This window comes from Anser brachyrhynchus (assembly GCF_964034855.1).
Source record: "Anser brachyrhynchus genome assembly, chromosome: 3".
NCBI lineage: Eukaryota > Metazoa > Chordata > Aves > Anseriformes > Anatidae > Anser > Anser brachyrhynchus.
This window is the reverse complement of record NC_137696.1, coordinates 62,356,064-62,374,262: the sequence shown is the minus strand read 5'-3', so window position 1 is coordinate 62,374,262 and position 18,199 is coordinate 62,356,064.

Here is an 18,199-nt window from a genome sequence, read left to right as displayed (position 1 = left end):
AATAAAAAAGATAAATTGCCACATTATAAATAGCAAAACTCTGTGAAGGGTCAAGCTGATATCTCTATGGATTTTATTTATTTATTTATTTTTTAATAATGAGAAGATTCAGGTTTAACATCTTACCCTAGGTAGCAAAAAGGTGTACCACAATGCTAAAACATGCAGTCCTTCTGTCAGTCCTCTTCAGGTTATCAGACTTGGAACAAAAATGATTCAATTTTTTCCCTACAATATTTTAATTATTTTAGATTACACCCAAGCTGTTTTTTGTAGGGGACAACTGAGGTAATTTCAAATTTTTAATCTCACTGAATTTATATTCTGGTAAACAGCATAAAGACCTGTAGTGTTTTTTTTAAAAACAGTGGTGGTTTTATCAGACAAACACAGCCTTTTTTTTTTTTTTTTTTACCCAAGATGTGCATCTTGGGTAAAATGGAGGAGGAGGGAGGTTTTGTAAAATGCTTCCTGTTGTATTTTCCACTTAGGGCTCAAAACAACAGTTTTAAGTGTTTCATATATATTGTCTGAACAAAGTAATTTAATAGGACTTTTTAAGGTGTAGCAATTCCATTTAACATGAAGCAATAGAATTCATCAAAAAAAATACTAAAATCAAAATAAATTAATATTGATATCCATAGGTAAGAGATAAGTGAAGCAAATGGTTTCTAACACAATGCAATGCAGAGAAAAATTAAAATAAAATAAAATAAAATAAAATAAAATTAAATTAAATTAAATTAAAATAAATAACGTATATATATATACACACAAAGAAAAAATTAAAAATACATCAGAATACATACAAAAAAACTGACTTGGAAGTATGGTTCCTGGAAAAATGATTTGAAATAATATGACTGAAAATAGACAGCGTATCCTCCTCAGCTGGGCTCTACCTGACTATATAAAGCATTTCAAGCCATTTCCCTGAGTCTGGAAAAAAAACAGATAGCAACTAAGACCATCATACTGTAAGAAGAAAGAAAAAAAAGTAGAAAAGCAGATTGAGACAGTATATCAAAAGCATAAAATCTTATTCATTTCTGCACAAATAATTAAAAAAAAGCCCGGCATGCTATTCAAATAAAGTGAATTTTTATTTTTTTGCATTACAAAAGGCCTGATGCTCTTAAACCCCCAGAATATAAGTATTCAAATATATAATCGTCTATATCAAGTATTTTTTACAGAGTAAAATGCATCTAGAAATCACAAGAATGTGCAATCAAACACAATTTGTAATTTGAAATATTTATCCAAGAATAGAAACAAAGAGATCAAATATTTTAGGATTTAATCAGACGGTTATACACTAATAGTTGGAAATATGGAAGGAGTAAGGGAGGCCCAAAAAATGAAGAGGGGTGACAACTTTGTAGTTTAAGCCTTCTTTTCAAAGCAAATATACTTGTTTTAAGATTTTATAGGTTGTTTCAGTTAAAAAGAAAAATTATAGGCTGACATTTCTTTTTTGTTTTGTTTTTACAGATACTAAAATATAATTTCAACTTCTCTAAATGCAAAAGAAAATACATGCTCTTGCAATGATTTTCTAACTGGTGTATGATCCCCAAAGTCCATTCCTCTACTCTGCATTGGGCTTCTACAAGCTCTACCTGCAACTTCTTTCTGGTTCTTCATAGTGCTTATGTCTCTCTGACAAATGTCAAAGATGATGACTTAAAAATAAAAAGGAGGATTGTCTTATTACAGTACTTCACATATTTTCTTTTTTGATAGCATACAAGTAAAAGCTCAGTTTTAGGAAGACAAGATGTATTTTAGTTTGTTTTGCCTATTAATGTATTTTTGGATAAAGGAGTTGCAAAAGAAGGAAGAAAATTTATGATATGCCTAATTCATAACTTAAATCATCTCAGCTCTTTGTTTTTTCCAAAAAAACAATCTTCTAAAATCAACTGTGATTCCAGAAGTAACAGAGCAGATAGCGATTAAAAGGAGAGATGCTCCTTTTAATAATATTGCAGTTGACTTAGTCTGAACATCGAGTCATGCTTGAAGTGTTTTCCAAAAACCTTTCAAATTTGTGTTAATAATTAAAATAAATATTTTATTATTTCTAGATTTGCAGATCTATGAGTTCTTGACAACCATACTCACTCAACATAAAGCCAACAATAGATACTTAAAATAATCACTGTGTCTAAATAATCACAGCTGTGCTAAGTAATACATAAACTCAATCCTTACCTATATAAACTTTTCTAAAAAGAGACATAAATGACTGGAGAAATCAAGCATTGCTTATGTACTTAAAATTTTATTTGCAGTGTATTAATTACAATATTGTGTTATGAATTATGCCTTGTTAGTTTTGAACAGGCTGGCATGCCTCTTGGGTCATCACTCTGAGCAATAGGAAAAATTGCTAAAATATTTCCATTTTTCCAGATTTCTAATGATATGGAAAGTTTCTCCAAGTTATTTTAAGATTGGAGTATTTGTGACTATCACAGGAGTGGAAGCACCAAGTTTTAACTTGCAGGGAAAAGAGCTTTGTTGTATATACTGTAAATTCACATGTGAAAATATTTTTATACAAAAACGATCTTTTCTTGTATCCATTCATTTTTATTACCATTTGAAAATTCTGTTTTCTGTTGTGTTTTGATGTGTTGTGTCTCTGTGTTAGATTCCTGTTGCACACTCTTTTTCTTTATTTAGGTGTTTGCTTGCTATTTTGATTTCTAATGAAAGCATATAAACTACTGTAATTCTTTACTAAAAAGTTTTATTAGCAAATTAAGATAAATTCCACTTTCTAATAGTCAGCTACTCCTTTTCTTTTCCTTAAGGAAAAACAACCATCTGCCATTTCACACTGAGATGTTGAAAAATAAAATAAGGTAACACAGATGCTTTTAAAATAATGAGTGTATGATTATCTGTTTTGTTTTGTTTTCTATGGTAATGACAGATATAATAAGGTTTTTTATTTCTTTCCAGACTGAAGAATCCAATCTCCTGGAATACTTTGCCCTCAAAAGTAGGTGTAAATCTCATAACAGTAATATTATATTTTGTAGGAGCTTTGATTTTCTGATTGTTATTGTATGTGAAATATCAAAAATAATACTCTTGTCTTAAATAGTTCAATTCTAAGCATCAGTGATTTTGAAACAACCCTGAGCAACCTGTAAACATTTGGTCCCTGGACCTGCACTTTGGATCTGTCCCTCTCAGCCAGATGAGATCTGTATTAAACTATATCCCTGACAATGAAATCAAGTCTTGAAAAGTCATTGTTTTGAGGATCCTGTCACTGTGCTCTACTTCACTATTTTCTCCTGGGTATAATTTCCTTAGGAATATCAGAGTATCATTTCACTGTGCTTTAGCTTGAGTTGTCTTTGAATGAGGACTGCTGTCTCAACACACCACTAGGCCAGAAGTCTCACTTGTGGCCACAGATTGCCACAGGAGACAATGAGCACATTTCAAAGAACGATGTTGGCACAATTTTACTTCGTTAACTGTGTCCTTGAGCATTTCTAGTCAGGTTCCATGAAAAAAAAAAATGTTTATGGTCGCTTTCAGGATTGAGAGGGCTTAAGTAAATGTACAAAGGGAGTTATCAGCAATTACTTATTTTCTTCCAGAGCATTCATCTGAATAAGGCCCAATACTTCTTTTACTGGGCTCTGTCACTCCTTTTTTTTCATTCCAAGTATAGTAAAAGGGTAAGCTCTTCTGGAATAGGAGCCTCCTTTTCTGTTCATCCATTCAGGTACATACAGATCGAATCCCACCAATGAGCAAAGTGGAAAGAGTTGATCTGAGGGTTTCCACTTCAGTTGTTGAAGATCAACCAGGCTTGGAGGATGTTTTATGTTTAAAACATTTAGGCATGTTTCCAATCTGCAATTTAGTCATCCATGGTTAAGAAGATGAGCAGCAGCTTCAGGATTTTACTAGTGCCCGATTATTAGGCAAGCCATCACCAGCATCCATTCAAAAGTCTATCTCTCAATTATAAAGGCAATGTGTGTGCTTACAGCATGTAATACTATTAATTCTCCTTTATCCATCAGTGGATTACCTAAATTTTGGATTAAACTGGTCCTGATTTCTCCCAAGACACCTTACCATAACCCAATATTGCCAATAATGTAATGTGAGAAATATATTGCTACTCTTTCTGCCGCTTCATTTCTCTGCAGCAATTTAATACATTACTGAATATATTAATGAGTGTGCTCCTACAGTCTACTGGATCTTCAATTTCAATTTATCTGTGTTTCAATTTATATGTCCCTGTATCTGCTGTTATGAATATACGTTGGTTATAGCAAGCTTATTTTTTTAAATTCTTAGGAACTTCCAGTTTGTGATTAGCATACACCACACTTAGCAGTTTATGTATCAAATATATCTGTTGTTAAGTGATTAATTTTGGCAGAAAAAAAATAGCTTTTAGCATTACAAAATACTAGTACCACTATTACTACTAGTTCTTATGCTTTATTTCCACCTCTTCATTCAGAGTTGCTGGGATCTGAGCTGTATATCTCAGTCCCTTCAAACTAGGGTCAGGGATTTAATATTATTAAATGTCCAGTCATGAATCAGCTCTGGTGCCATCCTGAAAAGAAAAAAGGAAACGAAAAGAAACGAAAAAGGGAAGGGAAGGGAGGAAGGGAAGGAAGGGAAGGGAAGGAAGGGAAGGGAAGGGGAAGGGAAGGGAAGGGAAGGGGAAGGGAAGGGAAGGGAAGGGAAGGAAGGGAAGGGAAGGGAAGGGAAGGAAGGGAAGGGAAGGGAAGGGAAGGGAAGGGAAGGGAAGGGAAGGGAAGGGAAGGGAAGGAAGGAAGGGAAGGGAAGGGAAGGGAAGGGAAGGGAAGGGAAGGGAAGGGAAGGGAAGGGAAGGGAAGGAAAGGAAAGGAAAGGAAAGGAAAGGAAAGGAAAGGAAAGGAAAGGAAAGGAAAGGGGAAAGGAAAGGAAAGGAAAGGAAAGGAAAGGAAAGGAAAGGGGAAAGAAAAGAAAAGAAAAGAAAGAAAGAAAAGAAAAGAAAAGAAAAGAAAAGAAAAGAAAAGAAAAGAAAAGAAAAGAAAAGAAAAGAAAGAAAAGAAAAGAAAAGAAAAGAAAAGAAAAGAAAAGAAAAAGAAAAGAAAAGAAAAGAAAAGAAAAGAAAAAGAAAAGAAAAGAAAAGAAAAGAAAAGAAAAGAAAAGAAAAGAAAAAAGAAAGGAAAGGAAAGGAAAGGAAAGGAAAGGAAAGGAAAGGAAAGGAAAGGAAAGGAAAGGAAAGAAAGGAAAGGAAAGGAAAGGAAAGGAAAGGAAAGGAAAGGAAAGGAAAGGAAAGGAAAGGAAAGGAAAGGAAAGGAAAGAAAAGAAAAGAAAAGAAAAGAAAAGAAAAGAAAAGAAAAGAAAAGAAAAGAAAAGAAAAGAAAAGAAAAGAAAAGAAAAGAAAAGAAAAGAAAAGAAAAGAAAAGAAAAGAAAAGAAAAGAAAAGAAAAGAAAAAAGAAAAGAGAGACAAGTAAGACTAAACTTAAATAATAATAATAAATTACCTTAAATAAGGTAAATAATACATCATGACAATCTATCATTTTTGATCATCACCAGTCTTGCATTCCACTTTTTTTCCACATTCCATACAACTTTCTCTGGTAAAGTTTCACATTAAATTTAATTCAAATCAAAATACATGCTTTCTAGAGAGATATGAGGTAGAGGGATTGGGTTGAGTTGAGTTAGGTTGGGTTGGGTTGGGTTGGTTTACCTTTCTTTCCAACTGACTCTTCTTTTAGGAAATAAAACATAGAGTTATTGCTTTATCTTGTCAGCATTCTTTGGAGGATGGACAGATGTGTGCCGTATTGTCCAGAGTGAAATGCAAATTTGTTATTTTGTGCATAAACTAGCATATATTTTATCAATATCAGTAAAGGCTTTACTACTTTGATTTAAGCACGTTAAGACATTTTAAGGTCAGCTGTATTCTCTCGTTCTTCCCTGGATCCATCTGGTGTTTCTTTGAGACATATACATTTACTTAATGAAATTATTTCATAGAATCATAGAATCATAGAATATCCCAAGTTGGAAGGGACCCATAAGGATCATCAAGTCCAACTCCTGGCATTGCACAGGTCTACCCAAAAGTTTAGACCATGTGACTAAGTGCACAGTCCAATCTCTTCTTAAATTCAGAAAGGCTGGGTGCAGTGACTACTTCACTAGGGAGCCTGTTCCAGTGTGCAACCACCCTTTCAGTGAAGAACCTCTTCCTGATGTCCAGCCTAAACTTCCCCTGCCTCAGCTTAACACCGTTCCCACGGGTCCTATCACTGGTGTTTACGGAGAATAGGTCCCCTGCCCCTCCACTCCCCCTCGTGAGGAAGTTGTAGACTGCGATGAGGTCTCCCCTCAGCCTCCTCTTCTCCAGGCTGAACAGGCCCAGTGACCTCAGCCGCTCCTCATATGTCTTCCCCTGTAGGCACTTCACCATCTTCGTCGCCCTCCTCTGGACACTCTCCAACAGTTTAATGTCCTTTTTCTACTGGGGTGCCCAGAACTGCACACAGTACTCGAGGTGAGGCCGCACCAGCGCAGAGTAGAGCGGATCTTTCCTACAAGATCTGACACAGTTGATAATTCACAACAATTTCCTGCAGATGTTAACTTACTGGATATGATGGAAAACTCTTTTTAAAAATATAACAATAACATATGATGTATTCATTATTAGAATTCATTTAAAGATTGTCCTAAGCTCACAAAGATATTCAGAGAGAATGCTGACAATTCAGGTAGGTACTACTGTCCATATAAGTTCCTTGAACTACTGTCCTTCCTCCTTTTGCAAAATGCAAATACTAACTGCACCAGAAGTTCAAGCTAGCCAAGTCTGGATTGGATGAGTCCAACAAAACTCCTGCCATATCAGTCAAAAAAAAAAAAAAAAAAAAGCCGTGGAATAGCAGTACTTGAGGTGTGTGTAATTCTTAAGATGAGAGGGAGAACATGATTATTTAATTATCCTCCTACCTGTTCTGAAAAACACAAAAAATGGCAGGTGATTGACCTACTCTCTTGTCACTTCATTCTAAGAGCTCTCCTTTTCCTCTACAGTGGCAGGCCAAGTGCATCTGTAGTCCTGGGAAATTATGTGCTGATGCTTCCTGGTTCTGCATGGTTGGGAGTGTTTTTACCCTTATGGGTTTCTTCGTGGGCAAACAAGTGCAGATACGTCATGGATTCAGTGCTGTCTGCCAGATCTGCCAGTGTCATTCTTTTGAACACACTAAAGCCTTCAGGCTTTTTATAACTGGCAATCCAGAGACCAATGTAACAGAAGGATGCTTTGCCATCCACTTACTTCTATTCAGTGCCACATTTTTTTAATTACAATATAAATAAGAGATATCTATAATGATGACAAGAGACCGTCTATAGTAACTAAAATAACATAAATATGAATTTATCTTTTTCCTATAAGATCAACTGAAAATGGTACAACAGTGATAGCCAAAATATTGCATACAAGTTTAGTGCACAGAAGTTTGTATGTTGCAGCTTGATGAAGTGAATATCATAACCCATTAAACACAACTAATGCAATATGATGAAAAAGGGAAAGCATTTTAAGTAGAAAACGGTTTAATTTCCAATCAGTTGTTTCCAAATTGCATTCTATCTCCACATACAATTTCTAAAACATTTTTTAAAAATTGAGGAATTTGATTAATATTTTGTTTTGCTTCAATACACTCCTAATGTTGAGTATCATTTTTCCTGTCTGTAATTTATACACAAGATAAATCTTGTACCTCTTTTCCTCTAAAAGCTCATGTGAAATATATAGATGTATTTGAATTCTAAACCTATCTAGCTCTAATCTGTATACCAGTCATTTTAGTATACCTTTTTATCCAATAAATCTTTCATTCCAAGCAGCAAATATCCATCATTCTTTGTGCTAAAAAACAACAGATGTTTTAAATCCCTGCAGCAAGTGCTTAAACTTCAAAATAAGAATTAAAAATAAAGGCAAAACAAAATAAAACACTTTGGAAGATTTAAATTATACAGAAAATACAAAGCCAAGGCCTGTGGTCATGCAGACTTAAAAAAAAAAAAAAAAAAAAAAAGTCCCCTTTACGTTCTGTTGCCTATAGATGTAGACAGGTTACAACATGTTTTCCACGCACGTCAGCTTTCAGAAAATGAAATCACAATTTGGAACTGAATTGAACGTTCTTATTTGTCGTTACTGTGCTGAAGGCAAGTTATATGAAAGGTCAAAAATCTCTCAGTGCACAAAAAGTGCTTGTATCTTCTAAAGATGAGGATATTGTGTGTTAATCCCAGAATTTTATTCACTCTTCATAGATCAGTGGAGCTCTGCAAAACGCTGCAACTTAGTGCCCAGGAGGGAAAGTTACCAAAACAGCAGCTCTTTGTAAGATTTGTATTTGTGCATTCACTCAAGCACATCCTGGCCTACCTTGGGGGGCTGTAGGTGGGTAACCAGGGTTAATAGGATGGCATCAAACCATATAATGTCAGAACTTGTAATTGGCAGTCTGTCAGAAATTTATTTTTGGTGACATAGCCACAACAGAAGTGGGAAATGGTGTATAGAACAACAAAAAGAACTACCTATACATGAAGGGGCAATAAACTAGGCTCCTCTTCATATGTATAAACACTGCTACATGAAATAAAGTAATATATATACCTCATAAATGCTAAAAAAAACTTGTTTCAGGGAAGGATTTTGTACAGTTTTCTGTACTCTTACATCATCTCTTCATACGCCTCAGCTACATGTGAGGTCTTTGTTATTTGGAAGCAGATGTAAGAAAGGATAGCAATCGTCTCTGTTGATTATTCGGAGGGTGAAATGCATAAATGGATTTTTATGTTACTAAAAGTTGTTTTAGGGTTCTTGGCCCTATATATGCCAAGGATATCTCAAAATTGCTACTTGAGACATTTATTGTGACAAAAACTGTCAATAGAAGGAATGTCAAGTAAATATGTCATGACAGGACATAATTCATAATTCTCCTGAACAGTGCTTAAATAACATTCTAGAAATTTGGTGAGGTAAAGTAAAAAAATATTGTTGTATTAGTGTAGGAGTGTAAGTCTTGATCACGAGCATTAGCCATGGATAAAAGGAGGAAGACACTACTTTGTACTTTGCAAGGGAATACATGTTTCCGGTAGTAGAAACACAACAGAATTTGTGTTATGTGTTTTTGAATTTTCAGAGCAGTTATCCACTGACTACCACAGTGAGGAAGGAAGATGATTAATTTTTATGCTTTTTTCTTTCTTTCTTTATAGCTAATAGAATTAACCAGAACACTGTCTGTGGTGTGTTAATGAGTGGCTTTTTACACAGATTGCAAATAGAGCAGGAGTACAGGGCAAAGATTGTCTGACAAGCCAATGGGTTGTATCAGAGACAATATTTTGAGAGAACATTTTACAGATAAAAAGAGAGGCTGAACTCAAATGCATCCTGACTGCCAGCACTTTAAAGCAGTGGCTTGAGAAAAGTTAGCAGACTAGGAAGATACATGCATTATCAAGACCAGATTTTAAAGACAGTGAAGTAAGCAGGTATGACACTTAGTCTCCTGTGCAAGTTAGAAAAGAAAAATTACAATTCACAGAAACATTGATAAACTGTGAATCTAATTTCCTATTGATCTATGGACAGTGGTATCCCACAGAGAAGTACTGACTCACACTATTTGTGCTTCTGTTCTGCAATTGAAGCTCATGTAGATCCTACATACTTAGGGTTGCGGGTTTTTAGTTTGTTTCTTTCTTTGTTTTTACATTATTCTTTTTTTCTGTGCTTTTCCAAAGGTTGGTGCTTCTACTATTACAGTACTAGATGGCAGCAAAATGCTTTTAAATATCTGCTGGACTGTCATCACAGCCTGTATCCATTTATCACATTCTGTCTGTACTCCTACTCTCAAAAGACGCATTACTCTTACTGATGCACTCTTACCTCCCCTTTTGGTGGCCCCTCTCTCCTCCCACATCACCCTTATACCTGTCAGAGGATCATAGTCTGAGTCTGAATCATCATACTGATGGAAAAAATGATGTATTGTATGCGAGACCTGGGAAGTGATTTTTCTATTCTACCATATTAGGACAACTTCAGCTGCCAGTTTCAGACGCCGCATTTCAAGAAAAGGTGTGACCCAGCATGGAAAACAGTCTAGAAATCAGTGAGTCTGGTCAGAATGCATGGTCTGAGAGGAAAGATTAAAGGAAATAAATTAATTAATGTGAGACTCAAAGGACAAGTATATAAAAAACAGCTAGAAAAAGGAAAGTAGCACAGTTTCTCTGTATCCACTCTGGATTCAGCAAGAAGCAATGCGATTGCACTGAAGCAAAGTAGAAAATTGGCAAGGCTTTTTAAGTGCAGAGATAGCTTACCACTATAATATATTTTTGGAGGGATCATAAAAGTGATGTAATTAAAGATTAGACAAACATCTGTAATGCTTCAGGGATATATACTTAGAGATTTTCCTTGGAGGAATGGGCTATCTACATAATGTCTTCAATGTTATGCCTATTTGGTGAGGCCAAGCCATAAGTTGTGGCTGCAGGCAGTTTAACCCTTCAGAGCCATCTGTTTCTGACAAAGGGGGAAGGCTAAGGCCATGTCAGTAATTCCATGTTAAATTGTTAGCGTGCTAAAATCACAACAGACAACAAGCAATCAATATTGAAAACCCTGGCTGTGGATTTCACAATCAATTTATTCATGACAAGAGACAGGACACCATATGATTTATATAGTGTATGCCAACCTGTTACTTCTGTATAAACAAATATCTACAACCAGTTGTTTCTTTTGAATTTGCAATTTTGGAGCCAGCAGAGACTGACAATCGTATGTTGTCAATTTTATTCCTTATGGGATCTTTTGATCTTTTTTTCTGACAGTTACAATGAGAGATAAATGGCAAGTCTCACAGGTTACTGAACTGAAGTTCAAAAGTTTCAAAAAGTGTAAAACAATGCACCATGCAGGCTGCTAGTGCAGCCTAGTACCATCTCTTCTACTCTTCAGTCTTATGTCACATTCTTCCATTTGCATCTTGGAAGTTAATCCAGAGGCTTGGAGTTTTGACATCGTGTCATGAGAGAAGATGCGGAAATAATACGAGAATTGGAGTGGTGATCACAGAATCACAGAAGTACAGAATGGACGAGGGTGGAAGGGACCTCTGAAGATCATCTAGTCCAACCACTCTGCCAAGGAGGATCACCTAGAGCACATTGTGCAGAATGGCATCCATGTTTGTTTTGAATATCTCAAGAGAAGGAGAAGGAGAGAAGAAGACACAAACTTTCTGGGCTACTGTGCCAGTGCTCTGTCACTCTCACAGTAAAGTGCCCCCTCATATTCAGCTGGAACTTCCTGTGCTTCAGTTTGTGCCTGTTACCTCTGATCCTCTCACTGGGCACAACTGAAAAGAGACTGGCCCCATCCTCTTGACAACCTCCCCTCAGATATTTATACACGTTTGTGTAACATGGTGTGTTACTGCTTGCTTTGCAGATGAATCAGGAGCTGCTCCTCTGTGTTCTCTGAGGTCCCTTGCTACAAACAAAGATCATTCTTTAGGACCTGTGGACAGGAACGATGATGTGGAAATACTGTTTTAACCTTGGGCAATAGCAAAGTTTCAAATACTGCTGTGTACAAATACTGTCTAGTGTACAAGGGAAAGCTCTGATGTGCAGCAGGTTTAATACACAACATTAGTGATCTCTCACTCTCTATGAAATCCGAATAATATTTCTGTTTATCTCTTCTACCCTCATATTTTTTTCCATACAGGAAAAATAATGGTCCTTCAGTGGCTTCCAGAATTAAGGCAGTTGAAACCCCCCTGGGATTACATAGCCAGTCTTTATTGACTTTTCTAAGACACTTGACTATGGCAAAACTTTACTAGCCTGGGAAAATATAATTCAAGTCTCATTGTTTCTGAATAATTCATTTAGTCTGTGCCCATGTTTTACCTGTTTCGCTAAACAACTACATAATACAAAAACAGGGGCATGCAAATATACCTTTATTTTTTTTCTATATATTTCTCATCAGTTTCACAAGACATTTTACAGTGTTTCAGTGAGAGCAGAATATACAACATTGAGGAACTCCTTTTCTTGCAATGGAAAGCATCTGCCTCTGTGCATCAATATCCCAGGCTGCAATAAAAGGACAAAGGAGGGGAAATTGTCTTCTCTTTGATGCCCAATTTGAAGATCACATTGGAAAGGCACTGTCTGCAGAGACAGTATTTGCCTACATTCTCATCTTGCATAGTGAGTTGGATTCTCATACAGGCATTAAGGGATTAAGCCAATAGTCAGTAAGAGTCAGCAGTTTTCTTTGGTGTTGGTGAGAACTTGTAGTGTGTTTTACATGGCAAGGTTTTAGTATCGGGGAGCTGCAGGGGTGGCCACTGTGAGAAGAGTCCAGAAGCTGCCCTATATTAGATAAGGGCCAGTTTCAACCAGCTCCAAAAGAACACGCCACTGGCCAGAGCCAAGCCAATAAGCCATGTTGTTTGTGCCTTTGTGAGAGCATATATTAGAAAGGAAAAAATAACTGTTGCACAACAGCAGCTGGGAGAGCGAGGAGTGAGAAACAGCCCTGCAGACACCAAGGTCAGTGCAGAATGAGGGAGAAGAGCTGCTCCAGGCTTCAGAGTTGAAGTTCCCCTGAGGCCTGTGGAAAGGCCCCTAGTGGAGCAGGCTGTCCCCCTGCAGCCCGTGGTGTGCTACAGCAGAGCAGATCTCCACGCTGCAGCCTATGGAGGAGCCCCCGGTGGAGCAGGTGGATATGGCCTGAAGGAGACTGCAGCCTATGGAGAACCCTCGACAGAGCACATTCTGGGATGGACCTGGAGCCCATGGAGAGGGGACCATGCAGGAGCAGGTGACCTGGCAGGAGCTGCTGCCTATGGGGGACCCATGTTGGATCAGTTTGCTCCTGATGGATGGACCCCCATGGTACAGACCCGTATCTGGAGCAGTTCTTGAGCTGCCAGTGGGAAGCCCACGCAGGATCAGTTCAGGAAGGACAGCATCCCGTGGGAGAGGCCCTGCTGGAGCAGGGGCAGAGAGTGACCATGAAGGAGAGGCGCAGACAAAGTGCTATAGACTGACCACAACCTCAGTTCCCCGTTCCCCTGTGCCACTTGTGGGGAGGAGGTGGAAGAGGGTGGATGGGGGAAAGGTGGTTTTGGTTTCTTTCCTTTGTTTCTTACTTCTCTAGCCTGTTAGTAATGGGCAATAAATTCCTCTAATCTTACTAGACTGAGTCTGTTTTGCCCATGGCGATAATTGTTGAGTGATCTTCCTGTCCTTATCTCAACCCTGGAGCCCTTTTCATTATATTTTCTCCCCTTTCCCTTTGAAGAGTGGGAGTGAGTGAATGGTTGTGGTGGAGCTCAGCTGCCCAGCTGAGTAAAACCACCACACAACTGGACCCTAACATATAACATAAATAATGCTCAAGTCAAAGTGATTAAAATTGTGTCTTTCATGTCTATTTTTGATTTAAAGGCAATTTCAAAGGTCATTGAGTAAGTGCAATAACAATTGACACTTGTTCTGCAGTAACATCATATAATTTAGGGTGTTCAGATTTACAATACCATCTTTCTGTATCTGAGAATATCCTCCTCATTTGAGGCATGGGAGAGTTCAAGTTATGTTTATAAGACCTTTTTTCATTTTTTTCTTGTTTCTAGGACAGAAATGTTTCAAAATTCTTATGTGAATTTTTGTATATATGTGTTTGTGGATGTTATATCTTTATTATTGCAGGACTAGAGAATTTGATCTTGACTTAATTCATGAAATGATTGTTTACACATCCATTTTAAAATCTTGCCAAGGATATGCTGAGTCTCAAGAGACATTACAGAGTAGGTTAATCTAAGTCAGTACACTGAAGCAACTGTCTCCCACAGGGACAACTGTCTCTGGGTGCAACCTGCAAAACAGCTTGCACTTTTTCTTGGATGGAATAGAAAAGAAGAAATAACTCTTCAATCGTCTTCTACTCTTTCTGCACAGCTATGTGAAAATCCTGTGACTTATTATGTTATTATATTCTCTGTATGTGCTGGATCTGTAAAACCACCACACTGTATTAGAGAAACCATGCAAACATCATGAAGGAATCCTGCGTTTGTGCTAGTGAAGAAAAAAGTGAGTATAAAAAGGTGAACAAATAACACACATAGAAAAAGAAAAAAGTATTCTTTCTGGTCCAATAATGAGATTTTATTTTATTTTTTCTGTAGTATAGGTTAGAATATTTTTAAATATTCTAAATATTAATAAATAAAATTAAATATAAATTATTATAAATTAACTATAAATTAATATTATTGATTATTATATTATTATAATATGTTATATTATTATCATATAATTAATCGTTATTATAAATTAATATTAATTATAATTATTATTATATTATATTATATAATTATAATATAAATTAATTATAGAACTTAATATAAATATTAAGTGTATTTTAAAATACACTTGCCGAGGCCATCGGCTCCGGGGCAGACGCGTTCTGCAGCGGAGCAGCGGGGGATCGGGACAGGCAAGGCTTTTTTTCCGACATCGAGGCCGCTCGAGGGAGCCGCCAGGAGCCGGCAGCCCCCGCGAGGGAGGCTGACGAGGCGTAGGCGGAGCCAGCAGCGCCCCCTCCCCGGCCGTTCAAAAGCAGCCCCTAGGGAGCGCGGGCGACCAGGAGCGGGGTGAACAGGGCGGGCAAACAGGGCGCGGCGCGTCAGAAGGGCGGGGCGCAGCAGTTTGCGCAGGCAGGGCGAGCAGGGAGGGTGGAGAGGGCAGAGTTTCCCCCCCGCCCATAAGAACATCTTTAACGGCTGTCGACCGCTAGCTAGGCTGCGATGTTCTTCACCAGGCAAAGCGCTCTCTCTAGAAAGTCTGTGGCCACCCAGACTGACCGCCTGCTCAACAATGCAGCAGTTCAGGTCTCTGGGTGCAGGGAGTGTCTGAGCCTGTTGCTGCCATCTGAGGGAGGCAGAGGCACCGTGTGTGTGAGGTGCGAGCAGGTGGATGACCTGGTCCGCCTCGTGGCAGCACTCAAAGAGGAGGTGGAGAGGTGGAGGGCTATCAGGGAGTGTGAGCAGGAGGTAGACTGGTGAAGTGACTCCCTGCAGGGCCTGAAGGAGAGATACCAGGGTGAGACACCCCTAATGGGGATGGACCCCCTGCCCTGTCGCTGTCGGGCAGAGGGAGGCGACCTAGGAGTTGAGGAGGGATGGAGACAGGTCCCTGCTCGACCTTTCAGGCAACACCCCCCCCTACCGGCCCCACCTTCCCAGGTGCCCTTACGTAACAGATTTGAGGCCCTGGAGCTTGAGAGACCGGTGGGTGAGGATGAGGTAGAAAGTCTACCCAGGAGGATGCCTAGGGCGAGGAAGCCGACTCCACGCCTCAAGACTGCCTCCACCAAGAAAGACAGAAGGGTGATCGTAGTAGGCGACTCCCTTCTCAGGGGAACAGAGGGCCCTATTGGTCGACCTGACCCTACCCGTAGGGAAGTCTGCTGTCTCCCTGGGGCCAGGGTCAGGGCTGTTGCCAGGAAGCTTCCCAACCTGGTTCGCCCCTCTGACTACTACCCTCTTTTGATAGTCCAGGCTGGCAGTGATGATATTGATGAGAGAAGCGTGAAGGCTATCAAACGGGACTTTAGGGGACTGGGACGGTTAGTGGATGGAGTGGATGGAGTACAGGTGGTGTTTTCATCTATCCCTGCAGTGGCAGGGAGGGGTACCGAGAGGACACGGAAAGCCCACCTGATTAACACGTGGCTCAGAGGCTGGTGCCAACACAGAAATTTTGGTTTTTTTGACCATGGGGCGCTTTACTTGGCACCCGGCCTGGTGACTGCAGACGGGTCCCTATCTCTAAGGGGAAAACGGATCCTAGGCCAGGAGCTAGCCGGGCTCGTTGAGAGGGCTTTAAACTAGGAAAGAAGGGGGATGGGGCCTAAATTAGGCTTGTTGGAGTTGTGCCAGGGGGAACAATGGCAAAGCCGGGGAAGAAGGCAATGGCCCAACTGAAGTGCATCTACACTAATGCACACAGCATGGGTAACAAACAAGAGGAGCTGGAAGCCATTGTGCAGCGGGAAGGCTATGACTTGGTTGCCATCACGGAAACGTGGTGGGACCACTCTCATGACTGGAGTGCTGCAATGTCTGGCTATAGGCTCTTCAGAAGGGACAGGCAGCACAGAAGGGGTGGTGGTGTGGCTCTCTATATTAGAGATTGTTTAGATGTTGAGGAACTTGAGGCTGGGAATGATAAGGTTGAGTCCCTATGGGGTAGGATCAGAGGGAAGGCCAACAAGGCAAGCATCCTGGTGGGGGTCTGTTATAGACCACCGAACCAGGATGAGGAGACTGATGAGGAGTTCTACAGGCAGCTGGCAGAAGCTGCGAAATCGTCAACGCTTGTTCTGGTGGGGGACTTCAACTTCCCAGACATATCCTGGAAGCACAACACAGCCCAGAGAAAGCAGTCTAGGAGGTTTCTGGAGAGCGTGGAAGATAGCTTCCTGACGCAGCTGGTTAGAGAGCCTACCAGGGGAGGTGCCCTGCTAGACCTTCTGTTCACAAACAGTGACGGACTGGTGGGAGATGTGGTGGTTGAGAGCTGTCTTGGGCAGAGTGACCACGAAATGGTTCAGTTCTCTATTCTTGGTGAAGTCAGGAAGGGGACCAGTAAAACCGCTGTCCTGGACTTCCGGAGGGCTGACTTTGAGCTGTTCAGGACACTGGTTGGCAGAGTCCCTTGGGAGGAGGTTCTGAAGGGCAAAGGAGTCCAGGAAGGCTGGGCACTCCTCAAGAAGGAAATCTTAATGGCTCAGGAACGGTCTGTCCCCACGTGCCCGAAGACGAGCTGACGCGGAAGTAGACCGGCCTGGCTGAGCAGAGAGTTGTGGCTCGAGCTTAGGAGAAAAAGGAGGGTTTATAATCTTTGGAAAAGAGGGCGGGCTACTCAAGAGGACTATAAGGATGTTGCGAGGCTGTGCAGGGACAAAATTAGAAAGGCCAAAGCTCACCTGGAGCTCAATCTGGCTACTGCCGTTAAAGATAACAAAAAACGTTTTTACAACTACATCAACACAAAAAGGAGGACTAAGGAGAATCTCCATCCTTTACTGGATGCGGGGGAAAACTTAGTTACAAAAGATGAGGAAAAGGCTGAGGTGCTCAATGCTTTCTTTGCCTCAGTCTTTAGCGGCAGGACCAGTTGTTCTCTGGATACCTGGTACCCTGAGCTGGTGGAAGGGGATGGGGAGCAGGATGTGGCCCTCGCTATCCATGAGGAAATGGTTGGCGACCTGCTACAATACTTGGATGTGCGCAAGTCGATGGGGCCAGATGGGATCCACCCGAGGGTACTGAGCGAACTGGCGGAGGAGCTGGCCAAGCCACTTTCCATCATTTATCGGCAGTCCTGGCTATCAGGGGAGGTCCCAGTCGACTGGCGGCTAGCAAACGTGACGCCCATCTACAAGAAGGGTCAGAGGGTAGACCCGGGGAACTATAGGCCTGTTAGTTTGACCTCAGTGCCAGGGAAGCTCGTGGAGCAGATTATCTTGAGTGTCATCACGCAGCACTTGCAGGGCAACCAGGCGATCAGGCCCAGTCAGTATGGGTTTATGAAAGGTAGGTCCTGCTTGACGAACCAGATCTCCTTCTATGACCAAGTGACGCGCTTGGTGGATGAGGGGAAGGCTGTGGATGTGATCTACCTTCACTTCAGTAAGGCTTTTGACACCGTTTCCCACAACATTCTCCTCAAGAAACTGGCTGCTCGTGGCTTGGACTGGCGTACGCTTTGTTGGGTTAAAAACTGGCTGGATGGCCGGGCCCAGAGAGTTGTGGTGAATGGAGCCAAATCCAGTTGGAGGCCGGTTACTAGTGGAGTCCCCCAGGGCTCAGTGCTGGGGCCGGTCCTCTTTAATATCTTTATCGATGACCTGGATGAGGGGATCAAGTGCACCCTCAGTAAGTTTGCAGACGACACCAAGTTAGCTGCGTGTGTCGATCTGCTCGAGGGAAGGAAGGCTCTGCAGGAGGATCTGGATAGGCTGGAGCGATGGGCTGAGGT